This window comes from Columba livia, chromosome 6 (assembly GCF_036013475.1).
Source record: "Columba livia isolate bColLiv1 breed racing homer chromosome 6, bColLiv1.pat.W.v2, whole genome shotgun sequence".
NCBI lineage: Eukaryota > Metazoa > Chordata > Aves > Columbiformes > Columbidae > Columba > Columba livia.
Window position 1 is genome coordinate 7,200,212 of NC_088607.1, and position 27,810 is coordinate 7,228,021.

General features: G+C 39.8%; 2 long non-coding RNA genes across 2 annotated transcripts in view; one reads left to right on the plus strand and one right to left on the minus strand.

Moving 5' to 3' along the window:
- Nucleotides 1-27,580, plus strand: LOC110363107 (uncharacterized). The gene is made up of 5 exons (XR_010473415.1): nt 1-1,683; nt 13,511-13,599; nt 16,870-17,010; nt 23,282-23,506; nt 24,773-27,580. It is a non-coding gene; the product is annotated as an uncharacterized LOC110363107 (long non-coding RNA).
- LOC135579747 (uncharacterized) overlaps nt 23,578-27,810 on the minus strand; it is a 19,228-nt gene continuing 14,995 nt past the window's right edge. The window contains exons 3-4 of the long non-coding RNA XR_010473417.1: nt 24,657-24,696; nt 23,578-24,335 (exon numbers count right to left, since the gene is read on the minus strand). This is a non-coding gene — a long non-coding RNA (uncharacterized LOC135579747). The remainder of the gene's footprint in view (nt 24,336-24,656; nt 24,697-27,810) is intronic.

The window sequence follows — 27,810 nt, forward strand, 5'->3', positions numbered from 1 at the left end:
CAGAGATCATGGACAGACAATTAGGAAGAACCATGCTGCTAATCAAAATGAAAAGGACCTGATTATGTTTCTCATAAACAATTGTGTTTTAGGGATATAATGCAAAAAAGTCAGAAAAAACCAAAACAAACTAATTTTTGTCTTGTGGCTCACAAAACTTGCATGAAAAAGACTTTTATGTGTGTGAAACTGCCAAACTGGAGCCAGGGTCGGAACTCTCCAGGGGATGAATATTGAGCAGAAGAGAGAAATGAAACAGCCAAGCTACTACACTGAGAGACATATGTGCTGTACTTACACATTTACCATGTTCAAAAGACTTTCTGGTATATAGCTGCTCTCTTGAAAATTATCTACATGGTTGTCTGGAGTTATAACATATCTGCAGGATTCATTTTAGCCTGCCAGGTAAATTATATAGCATTGCAAAGAAGTTTATAAATTAGTATTTATCCTTTAGATGGAAACCACTTTGGAGGAGCTCTACTAGCCTAATGGGTAAATGACAAGCTGTTCAAAATCTGTTTGTATGTATATGCCCAGGACAGCAAAGCAGCCTTTCTGAAGTAAGGTGTATATTTTTTTAATCATTCATATTTCTTTTAATTAAAAAAAACCCAAGTCAAACTAAACCAATAAATTATCTTGAAACATCATCACATATAAAGCCAAGAAATTTGAAGTTATGACTGCCACTGATCCTAATCCATGCAGCCAGCAGACATTAGCCTAATCAACCACCTCACTGCTACCATCTCAATTATCTGAAATCTTTTATTTCAGTGAGTAACATGTGCTTGAGTTAATCAGGCATGCCACACTGGCAAATCCTCCTGCCTGTCCTCTCCACTCCTGTAGAAGTCGGCAGACAGACATCAAGCAATGCTCCTGGGGAAAGATTGGCTTCTTTGTGGCAGAAACTGTAAATAGTTCCTCCAACTTCAAAAGAATTAGCTGTGTTTCATAGCAGTATTTTTGCAGAGATTTTGGTCTTTTATCTTAGAATGGAGAGTTATGCATTTTGGTAAGAAATAACTAGGACTATTTAACTCTTCTCCCATTTCATTTTCCCAGGTGTATCTGTTTGATCCGTTTTTCATATTTAAGTATGTAGTGTGTGTTTTATGTTGAGGCAGAACTACATTATTAAAGGATGTTAGGATAAAACTAGCATCAGAAACGAAGGAGACAAATATACTTTAATTATCCTGTAAAGGGTATGAAGGGAATATCTACAAATACATGCAGGAATAAGGCTGTCTAAAAAGTGCATTAAGGTTTGATGATAACATTGCTGATATCAAAGGAAATTGCTCAAGTTTATGTTGGTGAACGCTGTATTTGATGCTTGTTTTGCAGACTCCAAAAGATGTCAGGATAGAGCTCTTGCACCTTGGTGCCTGTGGGAAACCCTCCAGACCCTGCAGATTCGGCAGCAGGTGCAAGCGGTGAGGACACCAGCTCCAGTCAGTGACCTCCCTCTTCATCCCTCCTGCTGTCCCCAGTGCTGTTCCATCAGGATTCTCCAGCTTGGCTTGAAAACTCTGTGAAATCCATCGTGTAACAGGCAAGGCTCTGGAGCAACTTCTGCAGAGTCCTACTGCTCTGAGTCCTCGCAACGTCTATGGGGCTCTCCTGGTTTGGAGCAGGGGTGGTTGGCCAGAACCAAGGTTCATCCTTCTGGTAAGTGCTCCAAAGAGAAGCAAATGAGGCTTCCACTTTTTTGCACCTCCACGCTGTTTCCCTGTTCCCTCCTCTTCCACTGACTTTTTCTGAGGGTCAAGATGACACCTGAACCTTCTCTAGTCATGGTCTAACTCGTTCCAAATGGACAGTTACGTGTTGACTCTGTATTCTTCCTATCCACCCTTTCTACTTTTCTTTCAGGTAGCTCTATTTGTTGCTATCACACTTTTTTTTCCCATAAATATTCTCTTTCAGCTCTTGATACCTCTTTTTGTTACCAGAGTCATACGTTCTGCCCCTTCTCACAGTAATCTCATGACCTTCAGGTAATATACAGTACTAAAAGAGATGAGGTCCTTTCTCTTTCTTTGGCCAGCACCTAGTTTCCAGCCCTGCTAACATTGTATGCCTGGGGTCGAGTTAAGATGAGTTCCACAGAAAAGATATTTCTTTCTCTTTGGTAATTTAAGATTGAGATTGAAAGCCAAGGGTACAATACTTCAAGAATAGCTCTCCATGTAACAAATCCAGTTTGACTGTCAAGAGCACACAGTAACCTTCTAGCATTTTGTCAGAGATTCAAAAAGTATACTGAAACGGTGAAAACGATGCTTCTACAATCAGTCTTAAAATACAGGCAGTAGACTTGGTTTTTTTCTTTCCTTTTCTGTAATTCACTGTCTGTGTGATGTGCAGGGGTGCAAATAAATAAAATATTAAGCTTGACAGCTGAGTAGTATGACACTACTCACTTTTAATACTATTGAAATTAAAACCCAGAGACAAAGTGAAAGAGAAAGGTTTGAAGCTCACCATCTCATGTCTACAAACATCAGAGCTCCCTTCAGGATGGAATTTTCATCACGTGAGAAATCCTGAAGTTTCAAAACTCAGTCACATCATTGAAATTCTGGTGCCTGGTGGAAACAATCTCCGTTCCAGTCCCTCCGTTAAAAATCTCTGGGTTGTCAGTGCTAACTCTTTCTCTTATATACACTTGTCAGGTCCTTTAATCTAGATCAACAGGTGTGTAAGGTGACTGAGTGAGAGCAGTATCTGTGATTTATAAATCGATAGTATCTAATTTACCTATATGTAAAAATAAAAAAGCCCCACCTTTTAAAGGATAACCCATAGAGAAAAAAATGCTCTCTTCACCATGACATGCAACAGCTTAAAAAGCTTGACAGTATACTTGGTTCCCCACCGTTTTACAACCTAAATGTGTGGTTATACCTGCTTTCGGCCAAACTTTGTGTCCAAAGTAATTTTCTTTCACCATGAAACAAAAATTATGCTCCATACAAACGAAAGGACTTTTGCCAGTTATACCACTAGCAGATCAGGTTCCCATATATCTACATCTGCTTTACCATTTAAAATTATTATTTAAAGTAATCCAGAAGTTTAGATCTATCCAAGGGAAAACTTTATTTAAAAGTGTGAGAACAGCCTTAAGACTTTTCTACCTGAATAGAAGCATATGGATTTTGCTTTTGCTTCGCTCTCTTATCCATCAAGCTGTTCCTATAGTGCCAGCCACTGCTGTGATGATGGCTCCAAGTGGAAGATGCACCAATGTGTCACAACTGGTGCTGTGTTTGTAAATACCATATGCATGTTATTTTCAATTTCCTAAGAAGGTCTAAGGGGAAGGAAAGTATTTGATGGAAGTGATGTTTAGTCCTGAACTTAGCTTCACATTGTGGAAGAATGAAAATTAAAGCTGACCTAAACATACAAGGAAATGCAGCCAATCACAGCTGAAGGATTAGTATAAAGTGTTAAAAATATTATATGAAAGTTTTAATTACACAGAAAAATTATAAAATGCCCAGTAATTACAGTATATTGATTCCAATTTTTTTTCTTGAAATGCTAAAACTATTTCAACACACACAGAATCAATAAACATAATTAAAATATGAGCTCATCAAAACAGTAATTAAATGTACTTAACAGCTTTTGTGGCTTTTCTCCATATGGTTACTGTGGGAGTGTGAATCTGGCTTGCTAGATAAATGTAACAAAATAAAGAGAAAGCCTGGGAAAAGATTACTGTGGTATCATAAGCAAATACAATAAAGTCTAGCTCTATAAGAAGTTCCAATAAATCAAAAAGTTGACAAAGGAAGCAGTGTTTACAATTATTAGAGAGAAATTCTGAATGTTTTATATTTTTATGGGATTAACACTATCATGGACTTAATATAGAAGCCAAATCAAATCTTTCTTCCATCATTAAAGCTGTTCTACTAGAAAGGTTTTTGGGAACGTTACGAGCTTGCTGGTGTTGGTGACAAATCACTTGACAGCTGTCACTCAGGGGGCAATTCAGCTCAAGAACCTAATAGAGCTTCTTTGAGTTGCCCTTTGGAGCAGCAAATCTCTATTCAGTGATTAGATAAAGCAGCATGACTGCCAAGCAGAAATTAGGTGCTTAAAGCGGGGTGTGTGAATATCTCTTCTCCACCCTTCTCCCGTCCTCCTCCCTGGGTGCATGTGCAGTGCCTTAAATAATATGGAAAAATCAGTGCACAGTGCTTTTAAAAATAAAGAGAGAGAGAACAAGAAAAAGATGCACATCTCTAGAACTGATTTCTTCAGAAAACACCACAGACACCTACCTATAGGCTACGCAGCTCCTCCTCTGCTGCCTGTTTTGGAGCCCTCACCATCTCTCTCTGCCATGTCTCCTGAGACCCTTGGGAAGTCAGGCATTTAAATACCATTTTTGCGTCACTGCCACAATAGGCACATGCAGATCACACGCAGTGCATGTAACTTGGGTGTTTCCTGGACAGAAAAACGTTTGCATCAATGTTAAGGGAAACCCTGTCCACCCTGTACTCCTGTGATCGAACTGATGTCATCACTGATTCCATAAGATGTGAAAGTAATCAGGGTAGATATTGTGTAGTAAAAAAGAAGTGTGAAGATGCAGTAACACAGCACAACTGGTATTAAAAAACATGAGCTAGATGTATTTTTCTAGTGCCCCATGCACAGCCAGTATTGGCTGTACAAATAAAGTTACTACTACCTCTTGTTTGCCCTGACCATCTCTTGGCCTGCAAAAACAAGCACATTTCAAAATGTGAAGCACAGCAGTGTGTTGCAGTGATAGTCACAATTTTCTCAAATAGCTTATGGCCACCAACATACCTCACACCATAGTGTTTTAAAAATTTGAACATTCATTTTAAAAGCTTTTTTAAAAATCCATGCCCAAATCCTTAAAGCCAACTGAACCCAGAGAAAGGAACAGGACAATACATTGCAATTTCTTACATATCTTTCCAAAAATATTCACTAGAGCTTTTCCTCACCCATATCAGGCCTCATCCTACAATGTACGTACTTTTCTGTCACCCTATAGGCTGAGGAAAAAAAAATGTTTTAAGGTCATGAAGCAGAACAAAAAGGTAAATAACTCCTTGAAGTCAGTAACTCCTTTAAGGAACAGCAAGATTTGGTAGCTATATAGGTTTTGTTAAGGAGGGAATCCTACTGCAGTTGTAAATACCCTGTCTCCCCCTTCCTCCTAGAATAAGGCAGAGAGAACGGGAACCCGCGACACAGCAGATCTGAATCCCCATCACGTTTTTAACTGCTAGTGCACTTTAGGAGTGCTGGAAGATATCACCGCTTGCTTCTGCCAGTCCTTTCTCACTCACCAGCTCCCTTTCCATCTTTGTCAGTATTTACAGCTGTTAAAAATATATATATATGTATATATTTCTTTTTTCCCCTGAAATGATTAATCAGTTTTTCCCTTGTTCTTGAAAGCATGTAATCTTTCTATAATAGAACCTGGACCTGAACTCCTGAAGTTCCAGTTCCACTGACCTTTTTAAAGCTTTACGTAAGACTCAGACTTTGGGTATAGAGTTAGTGTCATCCTCTAATGACAGAATTACATTGTATTAAATTCCTTTACTGTTATCACGTGAACTAATGAAAAGGCCACTTTTTTCCAATGGTAGCTAGTTGCTCTAAAGATGCAGCTAGAATTATACCCACCGCAGAAGTATTTACACAAACCCCAAATCCTTCAAAAGCCTATTACCTTTATAAGAGTAAAACACTAAGTCTCTTGACTACTGTTTGAAAATTAGTCAATACATTTCTGTCTTTAGCCACTTGCAGAAAATTTGAGCTACCACTTTTACACCTGAAGAACGGGGTACGATAATCTGTTTCTGGGCTTTGATATAAGTTGTTTCCTGCGTTTAACTGAATATAGCATCTTATTGCCTCTTCTGGATGGTGCTACGAATTTATTAGAGTCTGCATCCAGTTTCCTCATCTTGTATTATGTTGCCAAGTAGGAGACAAAATGTCTAGTAATTAAGGCCGCCTTTAAAGTTGAAGATGGCCTTTTAAAAGGCCAAGATTAAAATGGAAGATTGAAGACAAAAATATCTTGAACGAAAATAATCAAAAGGAAAAAAAATAAAAGGTTTATTTTAGACTTGGCCTGAATATTGAATTACAGTGGATTTAAAATATTCAGCAGGCAATAATAGCTAGGAAACAAATATCTGGCAAATTAGGCACTGCAATCTGTACCAGGGAGCCTCATCATCCTTAGAAATAAGTTGGGCAGGTGCATTGATTTTTTTTCTCCTGGATTAGCCAGTTAGATTTAAGACTACATCTCATAAATATATACTGCCATAGGAAAATCTGTTCAGTGGCCTGTGCTGTCTGTGTCTGAACAAACAGTAAGTTTCAGTGTAGGAAGTAAATAGTAAATTTAAAAACCAAAACAAACCAAACTCCACACACAAACTTGCAGTTTATTGCTGCACTGTGAGACAGACGCAGTATGAGAGGGTCAATCCACCACTGTTAGCCATTCATAATCCTGTTTAATTTTGTATAACCTGCTATGAGACAGGCTGTGGATGATTCCCTGTTTGTAGGAGATGGCATCTATCACAACATCTATCAGTATTTTTTCACAACAAACAGAAAGCAAATATTTAGGTTCCGTAATGCCGCAGTGGTTTTTTTGGTTAGAAATGCCAAAGTGAAGTTTTTGATGCTTCCTAATTAGGAGGTTTTACACCTTTTCCATTAAATAGTTTGTTAAATATTACACATTGTATTTCATCATTTGCGACAAATTGGAGGTTAACTTTGTTGTCTTTCATAGGACAACAGTTTTTAGTTCATTAATTCTATCTGTCTCTCAGTGGATCTAGTGACTGGCATAAACCTTGAAGCAGAAGGTTTAAATACAGATTAAGTTTTCGCAGAGATTTTATATAAGGTAGAAATGGTAAAAAGCAGTAACTGGCACCGGGAGGCAAAAGATGCAGATGTAGAAAAAATTGTGAGTTTTTCTGGGAAATAATGAAAGTTGCTACAGTACACCACTGTTTTTTATGCCTATTTCCTATTTCTGACAGTCTGAAGAGAATGTAGTTAGGCATTTCCAAACCCTGTGCTTTATAGTCAAATATGCATTCTGTGTTTTTGAAACAGCAATTTGTTTTATTTTCTCTGAAAAACTGAAACCTGACTCTTTTTAAATCTGGCACATAGGTAAGAAAAAAATGAAGAACAGCTGCCCATTTTAAGGGGGAAAAAATAATAACATAGCAATAAAGGTCTGATATTTGGAAAACGTGTATTGAGCATGTATAGTACGTTAATGTCTTATGAATTTGATCACACACACGTAGCTAAACACAAGCCCAAGTTTTGAACCTGGACCTCTTGCAGCAGAACCCGTTCTCTCCAACATCCATACAAAACCACGCTCCTCCATGCATGGCTGGTCCCATTGCCTTCAAAGACACTACTCATGGGAGTAAAGTTACTCATGCATTTAAGTGCCTGCTGGATTCAGGCCAAGAGCTTAATCTTTTCCATTTAATACCCTTTTCCTAAACTGATAACAGTCTTCAAGTTTTCAGTATCATGTGCAGCAGTTTAAATAATGTAGAACCAAAGAGAAAAAAAGTGAAATAACAGTATTGTAATTTAAGGAGTTTTGTGAGATAAACCGCATAGCACAGGCAGAGTTTTATTAGTAGTAAGTAGTTATCTGCAAGGCTGCCGTGTGTTACTGGTCTGAAAGCACTTTGTGTCTCAGTTTCTGAAAAGCAAGGCAGGGAGGACGAGCAGCTCTGAAAGGCAGGTACAGTGTAAAGCAAAGTGTAAAAGAACATATTTTATCTGAATTGACAGAGAGTAAACAAAACTTGTACTGCACTTGAAGCTCAATACAATGGGGCAAAAATTGCACTGAAAGTGTATAGAATTTTGACAACAAAACCATAAATGAGCTTTTGATTGTTTTTTTTTTAATTGTTTTTATTTTCCATCAGTGGTGTAAGCTTCCAGTCTGTTCCAATTTTTGCACTAGTTTCCCTATGATCTTACCTTGCTTTTTATTGTAGATGAGCTCTTATTGGCATTGTGGACCTCTGTTAGAGGTGTTTCATTCTTTCTCCTATTAGGTCTTAAAACTGATATTGTATATGCAAGATGATGTTCCGTTTTCTAGAAGGTATTTGGTTGGGTATTATTATTTACATAAACGCTGTTCACATGTGTGCTAGAGTAAGCAAAATCAAATAAATATTCTTTATACCTGGAATGGAAAAGATGTAGGGTTTATATGACATTAATTTATTTTGTCTGGACTAGTTCTTCGCAAGACGATGTGGAGGGAGCTGCAGTATGGGTGAGGTTTGATGAGGAGTTGAAAAGTTCCCCTGTCCTTAAGGAGTGGGAGCATAGATAACCATTGATAACCTCGTCTTGCAGCTTCCAAAGATCTTTCAGAACACACCAGACTTTTTCTACACACCTTCCTACAGAGAAAGACCATGAATTTTACTAGATATTTTCTTTGAGAGGAGTCTAGACAAGGAGAGAGTTGATGGGCTTAGAGAAACCTATCCGCAGTAATAGTCGGAGATGGAGTTTCATAAGGACTGATGGCTTTTTGCCCAGAAATGCTTCACTGATGTAGCCCAGACAGGGACTTTTCCCAAGGGAAAAAGAGCAGGAGCAAACAGAGAGGGAGGAGATGGAGAAGAAAATGAAAAAGAAAAAATCTAATCCTGTTTGATATGTTTTGAGAATTGAATTGTATGTCTCTGTTTTTTTTTTCTCAAGGAGCAAAGTGATAAAGTAAGAAACAAAAGTCAGATGCTAGCTGAAATAATTATAAAAGCCATTTTGCAATGTTAGCATAATTACTTATCAACATTAACAATACTGATACATCTTTGGGGGGAAAGAACTTGAGTAGGTATAATCTGAACATGTGTGAGCTGTATGAAAATACTCAGGTCCATAAAGTACAATATTGATATCTCATCTTTTAAGAATATATTTATGTTATTGTTCTGCATAGTTTTCCAGTCAGATTAACTGATTTATTCTTGCATAGTCACATCCTGAAATATCATGTTAAAGAAGCTGTGGCTGAGCAGCTTCTCTCTGAACAAACACGGATCTAATGGAGTCTGAGGTGGGTAGTACAAGCAGCTATGTGAGGAAAAAGATTGTTAAAAGACACCATGGAGGTGGGAATTTTCACTGTCACTGTGAAAGGAATGGAGGAAAATTGTAGCAAATCAGGCGTGGTGGAAAAAGTCTCTGGGGACAAATTCTAACATATAAATATGCCATGTTACTGCACAAGCCAAAGTGAACTTAAGTCAACAATATTTCTACTAAATTTGGTATCAGACCTGTCTGTGTAAGGGAGAAGAGTGCTGAGATCCCGTGATATCCCAAAGGTGTTAGAAAAGGGAAACAACTGGTATAAATATAGAAATTCAACCCCAGAAACAAAATACTGACCTAATCAGTGAAATGAGCATCAAAATCAGTCTTCATGCTAAAGCTTTAAGGGTCTGGCATATCAAATAGAGCATGAATATCTTCAGGAATATGCCAGAAGCTAATTGGTTTAAGAAATCTGGCTGTATATAGAGACCATTACTCATTGATATCACGTTTTTCTGTTGCACAAATTATCCACAGTGCTCATGGTGTCTGATCAAGGAAAAGTTTATTTTAATTCAGTCTTTTCTTCCCCCCCTGACCTCAAAGGACTAATTAATAAAGTATTAGCATGTTTCGAAAATATGACTGAATCCATCTTCTTAAGAAAATGTACTGAAGAATGTACCCTATTATTAGAAATGACAGGATGTATATAGGGCCATATGTTTTCAAAGGGTTTTCTGTCAGTGTTAATCAAAATGTTGGAGGACTTATGAACATACTGAGCAGCACGTCAACCATATGGATAATATCTTCTCTTTAATAGTGAGAATTTGAATTAATAATAAACACTGGAAAGTAACCTAAAATGAGACAAAACCAATAGTACTAAGAGCAGCAAAAGCATAATATCACATCAGGCTGAAGACTCCTGGGTATTTTAAAAAAATCCTATTGTGTGTTAAATCCTGGTCATGGAACTACATTCATTAATTTTTCTTAGTTTAGCTTGGAAAGACAATTCTCTAAAGATGCAGTTTATTTTTATTGAGTTTTGTACTGGATAGAGTTTGGCTCTTAGAGCACGCTATAGCATGCACCAGTATCATGTGCTTGTTTGACTGGTAGATGTGCATTTATTATCACAGTCTGTGTGTTATTGAAAAGGCTTTGGAATATTTGGTGACACATACGTGCACAGATCTTTTCATGGACTATGCAAACAGCTGCAGGAAGAAAAATGAGTCTGTTTCTAAGTTTACTAACTCAGAAAATGAATTGAGACTAAATTTTCTTGAAGAAACCTCCACGGGCTCAACTTCAGAAAGTTACCTGCTTTTACAGATGGTGAACTCTCTGAACTAAAAATCGAGAAATCTGCTTGAGAGAAAATTAATGTTTTCAGTGCAGTTATATGATTATACATCACTTAGAGGAACACATAAGAGATTAATCTATCAAAAGTGAAAAAAAATAGTCATTAAGAAGTTCTGTCTGTGCTCACAGTTGCCTGCAAGTGCACAAACACACATATTAGTAAAGGAGGTGGAGGAGAGACCATACCACTCTCTAGAGCCTCCTGAAAGGAGGGTGTTGGTCTCTTCTCCCAGGTGACAAGTGATATGACAAGAGGAAATGGCCAGGGGAGGTTTAGATTGGATATTAGGAAAAAATTCTTCCCAGAAAGGGTTGTTGGGCATTGGAACAGGCTGCCCAGGGCAGTGGTGGAGTCACCATCCCTGGAGGTGTTTAGAAGGTGCTTGGAGACATGGTTTAGAGGTGAACTTGACATTGTTGGTTATTAATGGTTGGACTCGATCTTAAAGGTCTTTTCCAACCAAAATTATTCTATGATTCTGTGATTACAACTGTCTTTCAAAATCAAGCCGTTTTGACCAAAGGCAGCTCTCCAGCCGGTGGTGGAGCTGTGACCAGGACAGGGCTCAGTTCCCTGCTCCGCTGTGTGGAAATTCTCTCTCTTCTATATGCGAACTGAGTTCTTGCTGCTTGGCATTGCTCGGAGTTGCTAGGTGCCACTGAACACAATGCAACAAACACAGGGAACTAATTACATCCGTGGAAGACATCAGGAGGGTTTAAGCCTGTTACCCCACCATCTCCAGATCCCCAGCCTTGTTCCCTGGTCCCCTGCTGCCTCAGCTGGCGACAGGATCATGGTCTTTCTCACTGCCTGATCTCAACTGGAAAGGTTTTATTTTCACTGATACCAGTCCTGGTTTATTTTCTCCTTAGTTAAAAATAAAGTTTTAGGCACTTGAGTGCTCGCACTGAGACGTGATGCCTTGAGCTGCTGATAAGCACAGTCCAGCTTCAGCAGGGTGTAAACTTGAGTCTTCTAACAGAGATAGAGAGCAGAGGAAATACAACTTTAAGTCTTTGAAGCTATAAATTGCGATGTCTCTATTACATAGTGATGGGGTTTATTGGTAACAACCCACCTGCTGCAGTTCCCAGCTTAGGAGTGTTTTCCTTGGACATTTCTTTTTCATTTTCCCCTTGAATTCACTCCTGCTTTCTAACTTTTCTGATGCTGGTTGGAAAGCACATTATTATGGATAGCACCTTCTGACTGGTAGATATTCTTCCACCTGCTTTTAGCTTTGTGTTTGCAGTAGCCACAGAGGGCCCTGTGACAAGAAGCAGAGTTCATCCCTCCCCTCTGTGCTGTTCCATCAGCTCCTGCAATTTTTCTGCCAGCATTCGTTCTGCTACTTAATAGCCTGCGACTCTCCTGCAGATCTCAGGGGAGTTTCTCCTGCACTTGGGAATAAGCATCCACCTGCAATTTACTGGTAGAAAATATGTATCTCAGCTTTAATTTTTTTCCCTGTTTCAGATGAAGTACCAGGACCCCTACACATAGTGTACCAGAAGTCTGCATTTCACCATGAAACCTCCTTTGCCAACCACTGAGAGGTGGAGAAAATGCCACCTCTAATCAACCAGCTGAGGACACCAAACCTATGGGATGAAGCTGCTGTAGTGACCTCTACTTTAAAGCTGGTTTTCAGGTCACCCCCCACTATGCTGTGATCCAGCCACCTGTCTGGCTCTTGAAGGCCTCCTGCAGGAACACTGTTCTCCTCATAACCAAAGATTTTAGCTTCCCAGGCTCTTTTTGTTCCCAGCTTCTTCCTTTTTCTTATTCACTTCTCTTCTGCCAAAGTTCATGGACTACAACCTCTCTCTTTCCAGAGGAGCAACATTTTCGTCCTCCAGATATTCCGTTTCTGTGAAACAGTCTCTACACTGAAGTTTTAATTGCTAGGCATGAATTTCAAAGGCCTTTCTTATATCTTTAGAAGACACCTGTCTGGTTCTTCTGTGTCTGAAGAGTGCGAGCTGCCCTGAGGACAGGCCAGCATCCCTGCTTGGCATCAGCCTTTGGGTGGTCTCACCAGGCTGCACCAGCATTGGTGGAGATTCTGTACAGACAGCTTGTGCATCTTCACAGGTCCCTGTTCTCCGCTGTGTCCCACGAGTCCCTAAGTACTTTAAATGCTTTACTTCTGCCACACAAACTACAAGAAAGAGTCCCCAAACTGGCATGTAGCACCCATCAGCCTTCTGTCAAGCAGATGTTCCACTATAGGAGTGTTGCACGAGGCATTGTAGTGATACTTAAACCGGTTCCTTTTGCCAGCAAATCACAAGAGGAGGTGTTAAAACCTAAATAAATAAATAAACTATAAGCACTAGTCAAAAGAGAGAAGGGGTGGAGGGAGGTAATATACTTGTTAAAAGTTCCAGGAATCCTGGCAATTAGTCTCCTGATGAGCTTTCACATTTCCTGTTGCATTTGGTACATAGTGCTTGTGAGCATTTTACTCCATCTGCTTCTATGCAATCTCTATCAGCTGAAGGAGGATATCACTAAATGCTGATGATCTGTGTTACTTGTGGTAGGTATCTGTTATGTTAACTGTTTCTTCTCCTCCTCACACTTGAAGGTAATGCTTTTTCCCCAACTAGCACTCAGGCATTTGCTAATAATAAAATTACTGCTCTTTTATCAAGATGTTGACACCAGCATGACTTGCTGGTTCAGTAAAATATGTTGGTTACTCTTCAGTGCAATTTGCTTGAATGGAATAAACTTTTTTTTTTCCTGCCACGATACTCAAAATCTTAAATATGAAGCATTCTTCTGGGACTTACTGAGCAACTATCCCTTGTTAGAAGGTATATCTCTTGTTTTCAGACAAAATCTACTCTATTCTTCTAAAAGGAAATAATATTATTTCATTTTCCTTAAAGCTAGTTAGTAATAGATGTAAGTGGATAAATGTATTTGACATTCTTTGCTTTTCTGTTTCTCTTTTGACAGCAATACCAAACAGACTGTGAAAAAGAGAATTAATTCATTAGCCCAAGATATTTATGAAGTTCTCTAAGCTTCCAATTCTTGGACTGCAGGTAATTAGCAATCATTAATTTTTAAAGCTACGGATGATGTCCTCTGAAAGAGAGAGATATTATAGGAAACAAACAGATCTGTTGATGTGGTAGTAGGATGAAGTTTGGGAAGATGTAAGTGTATGGAAAAGCAGAATTTTAGCTCTGCAAAGATCTTTAATGTAAAGTGAGGCAGCACTTGACTTTAGGCAGCTGTAATACTGCGTGGCATAACACAGGGTATGAGGATTATCATTGTCCGCTCTAAAGACAGGCAAGATGGTCTTCTTCATCCTTCCACTTCTGCACTCCAAGCAGCCACAAAGTAATAGTTACCTTTTGTACAGCTTTTGTGCAGTCACATCATGGCCAGAGAGAGCCTACACCTGCCTGCAAGAGGCCTTGCAGACACATACATACATTGCCTGAAATCCTTTTTATATCTGAGTGTAGAACATGTTGTGGTTTCCCTTTTTCCTTCCTAACAAATACACACATCGCTCTCCATTTAAGAGCTAAACATGCCTGGACTACCCCAATAACGACTTTCCTTTTGATGTTTCCATATAATGATTAACCCACATTAATATGCAGTGCTCCCAACCTGAGAAAAGACAGGAGAGCTCAGGATTGTTTGCATGCCAACTAGGATATCTGTGTTAATAGTCAAACCATATGTCCTCTTAGAAGTATGATGTTATTGCGACCTCAGAAAAAATCAGGCCTGCTTATGGCAAATATATGGAATTGATTAAATGAATAAATAACCCTATTATTTAGTTTTGCATAAAAATATGTGGGACCCAGGTCAAAGATAATCCCTAATTTTTCTATGCATAATAGATTCCAAAGTGTAAACATTACCAGTAGCATGAACCAGACTAGATGCTTTAAGTCAACAGTCAAAGGTGCGAGTGTAAACTCAGAAATATTGATAATGTTTGTGAATAACTTCAGACTAAATTATACTGGAGTTCCCAAGCTGATATGAGTGTCTCTCTTGTTTTAATACTCCAGTGTCTGTTATATGCATGAGTTCAAAGACTGACCACAGTTTTGCCTTGGACATTTCTTTGTAATATTTGGCATCTTTGCTTAATTTTAGAGCTTCAGCTGATGTGCCAGAACAGCATAATTTATTGAGGAACTGAAGTAATATTTTCCTTCAGCACCTACCCAGGCACTCTGTGTTTTCTGATCATGATCCATTCTGTCCTTTATGGTTTAGCTGTGATGCAGAGGTTCTGGACCACAAAGATTAGAGTGTGCAGATCTGATCTTTCTGCCTCTGTACAGCTCCGTGTGGGACAGCATGTGGAGAGGAAGATCCTGATCATAAGAGCTCATAAAGCAGGACTGGAGGGCAGCAGGGGTACAGGAGGTTAAAGCACCTTCCTAAAAATAGGAGTACAAATGACTGTCTTGTCTGAAAACACAAGCCAGGCACAGTGACACGCTGCCAGTTGTGGGTTGCGTTGCATTTGCTTGTATTTTGCTCCATATGTCACAGGCTGAATTACGAATAAAACATGAAGCGTTCATTTGGCTATTAAGCCACTAAGAGATCTTCAGTTAAATTCTCCACTTCTCACATTAACTATGAACATAATAGGCGTAAGACTAGCAGAGTACCCACAAATTATCCTGCTTGGAAGAATTTTGTTGCCAAGCTTTGCATGCTTCAAATGGCCTTCACCCTCAGACCTTGAATCTGAGACACAAATACAAACCTCCCAGCTGCTTCCTATATGTATAATGTTCTCAGAGTCAACCCTCGCACTTCAGTGTTGTGTTTGATGAAGTTCAGGTTTGAAGGGAGCAGCTCTTCGCAGTTGGATCTTTTATCTGCTGAGCGCACAGGGATGAAAAGAGAGCAGTGCATCTGGCAACGCACAGAAAGCAGACCTTATCTAATAACATACAGGCACGCGATTCGCATGTGTATGGAACACAACCCAATGCGCCTGTGACGTGGGAGGGATCCAAAGCCCATGGAAACCACCAGGAGCCTCTCCGTTGGCTTTGACTGCTTTCTATACCAGCTCCATAATACACAGGACTATCTCTGAGCATGAAGGCAGAATATAGGAGCTGAAAGAGGTCAAGAGCATCACTCACTTATTTATAATAGAATTAAGACCAACTGATTGGCACAACGCGATGTAAAACGATGCCTAACTGGGTAGAGAAGGGAATAGGAGCAGCTCCACCCATCAATTAAATTTGAATTTTAAAAATGCCAGGAAGTTGCTGCATCTTAAACATTCTTCCTAGCAAATGACAGTGAGCATTAGAATTAAGGTTCAAGAATTTGAATTGGCTAATGAATAGCTATTTTGGTTATTTAGCAGATTATTTAAATTCAATGATTGAATATGATTTAATTTCTGTCTCCTTCCAGCACAACTTCAGGCAAAATTTTTGAACTTTCATTTAATACACAACAATATAATAATTATTTTCAGTAGACATTTGGATTGGTTTATTTTATGCAATTCTCCAGTTAGCATAGTTGTCCTGTATTTTGTCGGTATTCGTGGTTCAGTTTTTGCAACATCTCCTAGCAAACTATGGCACGGTGTTTAGTCTGAAAAAATGTATGATTTTGATTATGTTTTTACAATTCCCCAAAATGTGCACTGTGTGCTTCACAAAAACAAACAAAAAAACCCCAAACCAACCAAACAAAAAAAGAATCCACCATAATAGCTGAGAAATTCTTTTTGCTATCAGGAAAAATAAGCACTGCTTTGATAAATTAATTCAGCCACTCCTCCACCAAAGACAGGACGTATGCTTACATGGTATCTACATAAATACAGTTTGTGGGTGTGAAATAATACAACTCAACGTGTTTGTGACATGGACCAGATCCAAAACCCGCTGAAGGTAATGAGAGAATCTAATACACCGTATTTTGTGCAAACAACTGTGGAAATAAGTGTTGTGTAGGTATAACAGGTGTGGGAGTGTACGCAGCAGCACAAGTCCCACCTGTGCACACATGCACAGCTACACTATATCTTGCATTTTTGTGTGTCTGTGGTTTGTACACAGGGCTGGCACGATGTCATTTAAGATACTTAAGCTTTGTTTGACTTGAACCCACTACCTGATCAACTAGAGCCTGTTTGTCATGATCCTGGTGCAAAGAGAAAAATGTGGCAGTTATCGGTTTGGTGTTAAGTGGTTTGTGCTCTGGTGGGGAGAGGGGATCGGTGATCCCAAGTGGGACCAGGGAAGGGGACACAGCGGGAGGTCACCACCTTGTTTGTTTTCCTTTTCAACAAGCCTGAAGGAGTCACATCGCCTTGAAGCCACCGCACGGTCATGAAAAGCAGCTGAAAACATAACTCGGCTTCCTCAGAGAGCACCTGGCTGTGGGACAAGCTGCAGTCTTTCCCTCACCCCGAGGAGACTACAAAGAGCCTGGTAAGTGACCTTTTCAGCAAAGATTTGCATTGGCTTCTCCTCTCCCCCCGTATCGCTTACACCACGTACATACTGCTGTCCCCAGCACCTCCTGCCTGTGTCATTGCACCTGCCTTCTGACCTCATGCTTTAATTCTGCAAAGGCTTTCACAGGTAAGTTGACATGCCAAGATGGTGTGAGTTTACAGCATGTTGGCTATTTTGTGCTAATTCCCCACGTGTACACTTTCTGTGCATATTAAAGGAGCTTCTGTCAGCAGCAGTTTCGAAGTTGGGTAGGATGCCTTGCATGTCAGTGGGCACCCAAGGGTTTGGTGTAGAGACATTAGTCTGCACCCTAGAAAGGTAATTAGCTTTCTGTACAGAAGACAAGCCCTCAATAACATCACCTCAGTTAGTTACATGGAATTTCTAACCCTGCTTCGCCTGCTTTTTAAAGCAGAAAGCCTAGAAAACAGGGACACGGATGAGTGCAGGTTTCTTTATCACCAGTGAGTCCTTGCTTTAAACAAATTTTGGCTACCTGGTTCCATGGCATACTTAGGAGCTATCTGGGAGCTGCCCACATGTAACTTAACTGTTGTTCTCACCCCCAATGAATATATTTAAAATGCAGCTAAGCATATGCATCAGAAGAACTCCTAAAATCATATGAGTCTGGAAAACTCTGTTGCTTCCAGTTATTTATTTTTTTGGTGATGACCCCTAACTTGAGAGGTAAATTACTGGCATAATAGCTGTGGTACAAAGAGATAGTTTCTCTAAATGAATTTGCTATGAGACAGTAAAAAGCTCTTGTTACAATTAGGCTTTTCTAGGTGGGGTGATGTAATATCCAGTTTAAGGTACTAAGAGTAAAACACCATTGATTGCATTCTTTGTTGTGTTATCCTGCATATAAATCACCAGTGCTACAAATACAATGCATTAGAAGTTAAGAAGAGATCTAATCAATAATCTACTACATTACCGATGGGTTTTGTAGTGCAGACTTAATCCTTTGAGGTAATGTCATTAAGACATTTGATCAACACATGTAGTAACAACCCGTCTGCACAGAGGATAAAAACCCACTGCTGTAACTTTCATATCCTTTGCTCAAGTGCCAGACAACTCTTCTTGGAGGTGTTTAAAAGATATATAGATGAGGCTCTTAGGGACAAGGTTTAGTGCTAGATTTAGGTTATGGTTGGACTCGGTGATCTTAAGGGTCTCTTCCAACTGAAGTGATTCTATGGTTGTATGATTCTTAGAGACCACTGGAACTTCTGGAGGTGATGAATGTGAGGAACAGCCCCCAGCTCCCCCTCTGAGCACCCTGAGCCCTGCTGAACACCTGCACGTTTTCTGTAGCATTTAAGCCCTTGCCTCAGAGAAGCATAAACATCCAAGCTACCCCTCCGTAGGAATGTATTCGTTGCAAGGTGAATGGGACCTTAATATAACATGCAGAGTTGTCGCTTTGCAGGTGTCTGGAGGAGGGAACACGCTTGGCACTGTGTAGGAAGCTGTAGTTTGTTTCACTGAGCTCCCATTGTAGCGGGGGGGTAGAAGGTGAAGGCACCAGCCACCACTGCCTCAGAGCTGCACTGTTTTCAATATGCAATTATACCATCCCTAAAGGTAAATAGAAGGTTTGTGTGTGAGAAATATTTCTGTAAAATAGTTTGCAGCTGAAAAGATAACACTATTCCCTGCCTCCTACTTGGCTGTATGATTTTAATTATGTCAGGGAATCTCTCCTATTTTATATTCCATATATATTTATGGAATAAGCTGTTGGCAAATAGGACTTTATTTCAAATAATTTAATGTATTTATTAAAAGAGATTACAAATCTATCGAGGCTACAGTCATTGCACTTAGGGCAACTATTATGGCTATATTATTGTTCCATTTATTTCAAAATGTCTTTGGCAAGGACTGCTCCTCCATGAACAGTGTAAGAAAAAGAATCTCTGATGATCTGCCCTTCTGTGTGGCAGAGGGCTCTGCCATCCCCTCTTCCCTCCCAGCCCTGTCCAGATAACCACACACTGTGATTCAGGGTAGGGTCAGGGCAGGAGGGGAAGAGCCTGATACACCCTGGCTTGGTTATTTTATTAGTGCTACTTGACTTTAGCCCATAGCAGAACAGGGATGCAGACACAGCCCCCAAGACGCAGCCAGTGAGAAGCTGCAGAGCTGCTGAGGGACACGGGGGTCCTTGTGCATCCCTGGAGATGTGATGTAGAAACCCAAGGATGCCAAAACTGGTCCCTTCAGCAGTGCCAGTTTTCTTGCCCTCACTCAACCAGGGCACAATCCACCCCAAACATGACTGACTATGGTGAGAAACCAGCTGGATTTTTCACAGCGTGATGGTGGCTGCAGATGTCACACATTTACCTGCTTGTACTCAGATCCTTTTCCTTAGACGTGGGGGTCCTTGAACTCCCTTTGAATGGCCAGGGAAAGATGGTGAAAAAAGACCAGACTTGTCAGTGGGTTTAATTTCAGAGAAAGAGTCCAAATCTTAATCTGAAAAAGTCTGCCAGTGCTGCCACTGCTGCTTGTTTGACATAACATAACCCATAACACATTTTATCAGTTTCCAGCCTTTGAGCACAATGAATTAGAAAGGATGTTGATTATGCATAAGATGGAAAGTTTTATGTAAATATAAACCAAATGTAATGCAGTATTTACATACAGCCTGTACTTACCCTAAATAACTTGTAGAGAAATCTTCGCCATCATGAACAGCTCGCACCTCGTTTCTGTATCTTAGTCCAGAAAAGAGCAGAGGATTCTGGCTACCTTAAATTGCTGCTAATATTTTCTAGAGTACAGCATATTTCCATAAGATCATAACTCAACATAACACAGATGGACAACAAATCGGATAAATCTCTATCGTTTATTACATTTGCCTAACGATCAAAGGTGTCTAACTGGACATTTTTCCTCATTGGTTGTTTGCATTAGATATGCAAATCTTCTTTCTTGCAGAGCCATTTCCGAATATATTTGCAAGGCTATTGATGTCCATTACTTCACTTAAATATAGATCAGAAATACTGACAAATATTTTCATTCAAAGAGTTTGATCATTTTCAGATTACTCTCCATGCTAGTAATTAACCTCAGTCAACACCCTTCCACAGCACTTTCAAACACAGTTCCTAGCAAACATAAAGTTTCATAAATATGTACTAAATAACCTTAAAGCCCTTTATGAATAATTATGAGTTTTTAAGTTTTTGTGAATCTGCATATTAATTCCATTCCATAAATAATACATGAAGCAAAAATCCAGCTTGTTTGGTGTCTGGGGACAGAGGAAGAAAAGGAGGGGATAATTATCAGTTTAATGTGGGAAAATACTTAACCTAAACGATTATCTTCAAAACTGATGACTCCATAGGTTTGTATATACGTGTGTATAAATACACATATAGAAAAAATATATATATATAAAGATGTGTGTATCTGCAGAAAGAGCTGAGATGTGCATCCACTCTGAAAGAATGCTTTCATTTGAAGCATGTTACGCTTCTGTCTCTGCTGTGCCATGCTGAGCTCTTTAAGTGAAAAGCAATGTGATGAGCTTAGCCTCCATATAGTCCCACTTTCTATAAATGTACATTCCCCCAAAGGTAGAAAATTAATGACAGGCTGGCGACTAAAATTACTACATTTTGCCTTCTGCAGGACATTATGGATTTAAAAGATAAGAGAGAGTGCAGCAAGCCCAAAAACAATTTCATTTCATTAATCCCTTAAGTGCCTCGGGATGAGCAGCCCGTGTCCAGCAAAGGTGATTTTACACCATCCTTTGCATTCCTACCACATGTCATCCGAGCACAGCACCTCAGCACCCCATGTGCTCTGCTTCTCATCCCTGGATGGAAGGCTTCCAGTAGAGAGATGGAGTGGGAAGGATATCTGGCTGGATGGTCTTAGACTGACGCTTCCTGGATGCACACTGACAATAATAGGAAACGTAAGGGGTTTGCAGAGCCAGCTCTGTGCTGATGCAGTGCTTGGGTTTTTCACAGAGTTTACGGTGAAGAAAAGGTGTTTTCTGGCCAACAGTGTTTTTGCACCTTAAAAAAAAAGTGCATATTATTATTTTTAAAAACAGGCCCCAAGAAGATATTAAATATTTGCCTTTGTCACAGGACTGTAACTGTGTATATGTGGTAGAAGTGTATTGATTTTGCATCTTGTATAGTCATGATTGTTAAAGAATATAAGCACAGCAAGATTTGTCAGATAAAGTACAGCAGTTGATGGAAAATGCACGTGGATTTTGGGCACTTGAAACAGAAATTGGGTGTCTGAAACCCTGTCTCTATCCCACTGCCATTTATAGTTTGTAGAGTCTTTTGAGAGAAAATTATTACATTCAAATTTTATATTTTTAAATAAATAGTTCCTTTTTTTTTTTTTTACATATTAATCCATTTACAAAATGAAAATAGATTTTACTTTTAATTTCAAGTCTTTTAGATATATTTCATTTCATGGCCCTGTTCAGCAGCTGGTTTGAAGCATGAAAGGCGGCATTTAAATGTTTTAATAGAAACAAGCAACTAAATAGCAAGCCCATCTCTTGGATTTGAAACAAACAGAAATGAAAAAGGGAAAACTAAACTTACACAAGAATTTTGAGAGATGCAAGTGCTCCATTGTTGCTATCAGCATTTTGTAGCACTGCAGCATCTCTAGAGGAACACCTCATTTTGCAGCACGGGTGTCAGAGAAACTGGCCAGGAAGGTGTGATGGGAGCACATAGCTATCCCAGTCCATGGATGAGTCCTCCTGTAAATCTCTGCATCTCTTTTCCCAAGCACGAGACTCCTTTTGGCAGCATCAGAAGAGCTTTTGGCCTCTGGGTGACCATGCTCGCTGAAACGGAGCAGTGTGGATGCTTTCTACCTCTTGCTCAAAGTGACCTGTGGTAGCAAAGTTCTGCTGTTTAACCTGTTTAAACCTATTTAACCAGCTTGACTCACACAGTCAGTAATAAAAGCGATTAGGTGAGTGGCTGCACCACCTTATCAAAAAGGTTGATAGCCTCTGGCTGGAGAGTGGTGAGAAACAGGAGAATTTAGCCCACCCTACAGACACAGCAGGATGTGTACACACAGAGGAAATCACCATATTTCACTCTTGCATCAACCCCTGCTTTTGTGTGTACGTGGAAGCAAATTAAAAAGGACCCCACAGAAGTGGTCGAATCAAAAGCTTGATCTGGAGCTGCTCTAAAAGTTTCTGGGAGTGAGGGAGGGACCTGTGGAAGTTCTGGTAGTATGGTGTCTCTTCACCGAAAGCCTGTTAATTTATCATAAAGACTCAGCTGGAAAGAGTTTCTGGAAAAAAAATATGGAACACCCCAAATTTGTTTTCTATTAGAAATGAGACACAGAATTATTCAAGAAACTGTCTCCTTTGTAAATTGAGAGGTCATTAGGAATTTGTAAGTTAACTATTTTTATTGCACAAAAAAATCCAAGCCATAAAATATTTAATTGTTGCTGTTTATTATGGCAGGCAAGACTTCTTGCCTCTGAAATGCTTGATGTGGATACAAACCTGTTGATGAGGGGTTTAAGCTAATTCTTATGTGTGCTGGACTTATAAATTCGTAGACTTCGGCATGAACTCAGCTGCAGCCCATGTTATTGGTTAAATTGTTTTCATCTCAAACCCACTCTGAATCCCCAACAAAAATAGTAGGCCAGATGCCCAGACTGCAGCTAGAGACCCTCATTAGGCATCATTTGCATCCTATTAACCACTGAGCTGTGGGTCATTCGCTGCCTGTCAACCATTCAAGTCATTCCTTTTGTGTTAATTAGTAGAGAAATAAGGAGTTAATGAAGATCTTATGATCTGTGATGATTCATCTTTGTTGTTTCAAATGAATCCCTGCTCTCTGAACACTCCAATGTGCTCCTACACACCGAATAATAGAGAAATAGTCAGAGGGAGCTTACCGCGGCCTTTGGAGTGTTGTTCTCCAGGGACCTTTTGCATGGTGGGCTTTGTTAGCTAAAGATTAGAAGGAGTTAATTGCTTCAAGATTGCTGGCAGATTAGGTTACAGGGTGTGTTGTATCTATGTAAGCATATGTCAGGTCTAGTTAAAAGATAGAAGATGCTTATTTTAATAAAATTATGAAAGAAAAAATTAATTTGTCATTATAGCGAATATCTTATTTCTACTCTTAATTTGAGCACTTGCAGATAAACGCGGTGTTGACTTTGCTCTTGATTCCCTCAGACTTTCCATCCCTGTTTGAGGAGGGTAGAGCAAGGCTGGGCTGCCTGGGGGGCTGCAGCTACACATCTCCTGTGCCTCCTCTTCCTCTTGCTCGGAGGGGATGAGGGCTCATGGGCCGACTCAGTGGTTTGTCAACCCTTCTCCTTGGAAAGGACCTGCACATCCAAACACCTGGGACCTAAAACCTCACCCGCCTCACGAGGACGGCGATATCACTTCCATGGGGTAAGATTTGCTTCAGCAAAGAGAAGCAGCTCCTACAACCCGAGGTGCACACAGTCAGGTTTGCTATTTCTTTTGTGCCCACTGATCCCTGTCACCGCAGGGAGCTCCCATTGATAGACCTTTCCCAGGCAGCACCAGCCAGCAGATGCCACTGGTCCTAGAGATGCTTGGAAACTATTTTTTCAGACTCTTAATTTCAAAAATAACAAACCAACAAACAAATAAAAATCCTATAGTCCCCTTCCCCAAATTGGTTTCCTCAAAGCTTAAAGAAATTGTTCCTACACTAGCTCTGATATTCAGGTGTGTTTATTTTTACAACAGGCAAATTGAGTGGAAAGCTTTATTTCTGTACTTCCTATTTGCTTCCTCTGGAGCAGAGACACTGGCTCAGGAACAAGGCTGGCATGGCTGGAAAGGTTAATGCCCCTTCTCCCCCAACACCTTGCTTCCAACAGCAGAACACTGGAACACGTACAGACCTTCAGCATTTATGGCCTGGATATATACTAAAATAACCCCCAAATTTAATATTCTGGGCTGTAAACCAAAATAGGTCAATAAAGAAGAGCTTCTTGATGTAGAGGATAGTTGCTGCTCTTCTTGCCCCAGGGGCAATAATTTCTGGAGAGAAGATGAGGTGCTCCACAAATTGGCCCAATTATGCAGAGGTTCTGCTGAACTCAGCAGCTTTCTGAGCTTCCGTGTTGGGGGACATGGACCAAAGGCTTGGAGCTGCTTCAGGACAACAGATAATTGCTCCTCCTCTTCCTCCTTGCTGGATTTTTGAATGATACTTCAGTTCTTTTAGAAAACTAGTGTCTTGTTTCTATTAAAAAAGAGCCCAGAACTGAAATTAATTATTTAGGTTTGCCAAATATTATGAAAGTTTTTATTTAGACCTTTTTTCCCCCTATATGTCTATCAGGTGGAAAATAAAATTAATTATTTGTTCAATGATATATTAAAGCATCTCTGAATGCTGAGGTGCATTTTAGCAATTAACAAGACCTTAAAATGCTCAGAATCTGTCTGAAAATCATGCCGCTCTTCTCTGTTTTAGCTCTCACAAATAGAAATGGCTGTTTTCTTGTTTATGAAGAAACACTGCGCAAATTGCAAAGATATATCTGGTGAAAACTTTTTTTACCTCCTGTTGCAAAAAATGTGTACAATTCATGTCTTCCTGGCTGAAAAAAAAAAAAAAGCCGAGTCAGATGTTTGGCTCCTCATAAATAATTAACTAGTATTTTCTTCATTTCACAGGTAAAGGCATGGGGATAGGCTTTGGCACAGTGGGTCGGAGGGTGAACGCAGGACCCAGCACCTTGTGAGCTGCTTGAACCGATCCGTGATGCTCATGGCACCGGGGAGAAGGAGACATCCTGCGATGCTTTGCCCGGGCTCGGGCTGAGGTGAAGCACTGGTGAGCCCAGTGACTGCTGCACACGTTAGCAAGTAACTCCCTGGCTGGTTCATTATGTCAGAGTCCCTCTCAACTTTAACTGCTCTAAATGAAGAGAGGTTTTGCGCCACTTAGATGTTAAAGGGAAGGAACTCTATCCTGCCCCTACACACGCAAGCACAAGAGGAAAAAAGGAAGGTAAATGATAAGGGAAAGGCAACCTTGACTCTGGTGTGACTTCAGAGAGCTGGAGGAGATGGGAATATATTATAATTGGAGGTGGATCAGGCACCGGAGGAATCACAGGGAGTGGGAAGGGGATGGGGTGGGAGTGGGGACTCACAGCCCAGCTTCTCTTCAAATAACCAAAGCTAAAGCCCAGCAAGTGCGGGGCCACTCCTTAAGCATCCCCTTAAGCCTGGCCCAGGTTTCACTGCCTGCAGTAGCAGAGTGGCAGCTATAGATATTTCTTTTTCTTCTCCTGCGACATCAATCAGAACGAGCCGGCTTTTGCATGGGGACGGGAAGGGGGAAGAGGCAGAGAGAGAGAAGAGGGGAAAAAAAATAAGCAGAAGTAATTTATTCGGGATCTTTGAGAGGATAATAGCCAATTATTTGTTTATAACACTGGTTAAATTTTCATTAGGCAGATTAATGGAATATCATGTACTGTCAACATTGGACTGAGGGGTGGTCTGTAAGAGATAAACGGGCAAACAGTCGATGTGTCTCCCTGAGTAAATTAGTTTTTGCTTTCCTGTTTTTCATATGAAAATGGAAAGGTGGACAAGGTGGTGCATTTTAAAACAGGTCTCAAGATGGGCCAAATCAGTTAAATATGAAAGCAATTCCGGTAATAAATACATTATAATAACTTAGCATCGTGCCTATCATTTTGATTTCATGAAAGTCTGGGATAATGTAGATTTTTAACCTGCTCTCTTAATACACATTTCCTCTTCCTGAACTTCAGCGTTCCTTGCTGTGAGGTGAAAGCATATTACTTTTTTTTGCCTGATTTTTCTGTGTAATCTGTTCAGTATTACAGCTGGTAAGTGCTAGAGGCTCACAGCTCTTTCTTGTGAATTCTGGTATTATCATACTGGATAGCATGAGCAGTCCCCTCTAAGTACTGTATTATCAGCATCAGAACCCCTGAGTGGTTATGGTTGCATATCCTCCTCTTTTGAAGTCAGAATATTTCTTAATGTATTAGCCTGGGATTCTCAGACAAGACACGCAGAGGCAGACACCCAAATTTCAGTGGGAGTCAGGCCCATAAGTCCACTTAACGTCTTTGAGAATCTCAAGACATTGCATAGACGAGCAAAGCTGTGCAGGGGGTCTCATCAGCCTCATCACCTAAATTGGCCTTCACGGATCTGCTGCTCTCAGTGCTGCGCGGGCAGGTGGAGAAGAGAGGTCTTCTCCAATTTAAATCTTGCCTACTTCCATGAAGAAGCTTATAATTACACCAATATCTAAGTGGTGTAAATGAGATTAGAACAGATCCCTGACAGCAATGCCCTGTGCACTACACCAAGTGCTGCCATGAAGTATATTTTCTAATTTCCTTTCTATTTTTGACTGAAAGTTGTTCCTGTGATGCAGGATCTGTGTTGGCATCTTTAAGGAGTTAAAATGTCTGCCAGCGAAGTTATGGACATCTATAATGAATAGGGTTTTCTGTAGTACTCACCAGTGCAGAAAGAATAGCACTAATAATGCAAGTAAATTCACATCTTGCAAATGTATTTCTATTTCATCTTGGAAGTGACTCTGTTCGCTCATCAATCTTGCTTTGGTTTAAAAAAAAAAAAATAATAATAATTAATATTCTAGCAAGTCCTCTCCATGGAATGTTATTAATCATTTTCAATGTAAACTCAATGTTGTAAGAACTGATAGGCTCTATTTTTCTTGCATGAATTTAAGAGATGTGAATTTTGGAGGGAAAGAACAGAAAGAATTAGTATGTACTTGACTTAAAATGCTGTGAAGTCTGAAGTCCATACTGGAAACAATTTCTAAGAGGCATGGTAGCAACTAGCAAAGGTGTTACTCCAAAATTGCCACCAGCAGTTTTGTTATAGTTCCACTGAAGAAAAATATTCACTAAGAAAGGAATTAGTTATCTTCCTGTATCCATCCAGATATTCTCCATTTGTGTGAGTGGAAGATACAAGTGTGTGTATATGGAGGCATCTTTTTTTCCCAACAAATAGTCCATATGATAAGCTCATAAGGGTTTTGTGGAATATTTGTATCTCCCTTGCTTGCTGTGAGCCAGATACCTCTCACAAGGGATATAATTAGGAAAAAGCATCAAAGTAGACATATTTTTAGCGAGTGTCTTTCTTTCCCACAGCATTCTTCCAAAACCTTCTATTTGAAAAAGAAATATGAAAAAAATCCCACCCATAAAGATGAGGCAAAATGTGAGATTCAATTTGTGCACACAGATATCTGCCATTTCAGAAGACAGCAAGTTTCCACTCCCCTAAACGAACAGGCCTGCTTTCACTGAACAACTAATGAAGCTGACCCTCTGTTAACTATAAAAGGAGCCTCAGTTTAGTTGTGTTTTTTAATCATGTTAATGCAATTTATCTACCGCATAGGGAGACTAATCTCCACATTTCAATACATTAGTTAAAATGAGGAGGTTTCTATACCATTTTGGGATTAGTGAATCTACGAGAGACTTGCCTTTTTCCTGGGATGTAATTTTTTCTTTTCAGACCATCATCATTAGTGCTCCTTACCTGCAGTACTCAAAATAACCAGCAACAAACCGAGGCTTTTAAAGTAGACTAAATCAGTTAGGCTCCCAAATCCCATCAAAGGACAGTCATGCTTGGTCCCTCATCAATCTTAAATCCCTTTGGAAAACCCAACA